Source organism: Ursus maritimus, unplaced genomic scaffold (assembly GCF_017311325.1).
Source record: "Ursus maritimus isolate PB19 unplaced genomic scaffold, ASM1731132v1 scaffold_3, whole genome shotgun sequence".
Lineage (NCBI taxonomy): Eukaryota > Metazoa > Chordata > Mammalia > Carnivora > Ursidae > Ursus > Ursus maritimus.
Window position 1 is genome coordinate 46,700,806 of NW_024425563.1, and position 1,170 is coordinate 46,701,975.

Below are 1,170 nucleotides of genomic sequence, written 5' to 3' on the forward strand. Positions count from 1 at the left end.
CCCACCACCCCCCTGCCTCACCAGAAAGCATTCTCCGCCATCCGGCTCCTCCACCCCTGCCCAGCGATGTCTGCCAACCCGCCCCCCGCCCCCAGCAGACCGCTAGACACAAACACAGAGAGGGTCAAAGTCAGAGGAGCACTTGGAGGGCACCAAGTTACAGCGAGGATGCCCACGCAATTGTGAGGGTCTGCACTGGCCACGGGAATATCCTTGTGTTTGAAGAAGGTGTATCATTAGATAGCAAATAAAGAACACCATGCTAGGTTGAGAGAAAGACTACAAAAGAAAGAAAAAAGCTTTATTCCTGATTTTTGGACAAGAGGCCCTGCAATTTCATTTTGTACTGTGCCTGCAAGTGGTAAGTAGCCCACCCTGGACATTCAGTATGGAGGAGGGGGAGGACGATAGTGAACAGGGAGAGGAAAGGGGTTAAGGAAAAAAAAAGAAGGCAGACAAAAAGAATGCTTTTATCAAAAAGTTAATACTTTTATAGCACCTACTAAATTCAGGCAGTGTTCCAAGAGTTTTATATATTTTAACTTATTTAAACTTCTCAGCAGTCCTTTGTGGTAAGTACTATGATTGCTCCATTTTACAGGTGAGGGGAGTGCAAGGCCCAGAGATTAAGTAACTGGCCTGGGGTCGCCCAGGTGGTAAGTGGCAGTGCCAGGATTCATACCCAGGTCGTCTCGCTTCAGAGTCTATAATTCTCCACAATTTTCTCATTCCACCTCTCTGCATCATACAGTAATGATAGACACTTGTACCTGCCTCTTTACTAATTTTGAAAGATGTTATTTTTACAAAGAACTTGCAGAGTATGAATTCAGTTTACTTATGCTTGCCCTCCCGCTCATAAAACTTTATTTAATTACTTATTGCTTAATTTAAGGATTGTCTTCTGCTTTAGTAACCCACCCTTAATGGAAGTGTTGAATAATCTTGACTTGGTGGTGTGAAGTGAGAGTTCTGATATTTAAAATGTTATCTGTGCTTAAGTAGACAACAAGCACCGGCAAGCATAATTTATTCACTCACCAATAATTATCTCGGCTGAGGATATGGGCCCGCACTTGGCCTGAAACCTTAATATAGAACAATCTTCACTGTATTTCCTGAATTCTGGAACTAGGTATTTATGCAAGACATAGTCTGTATGCAAAAGAG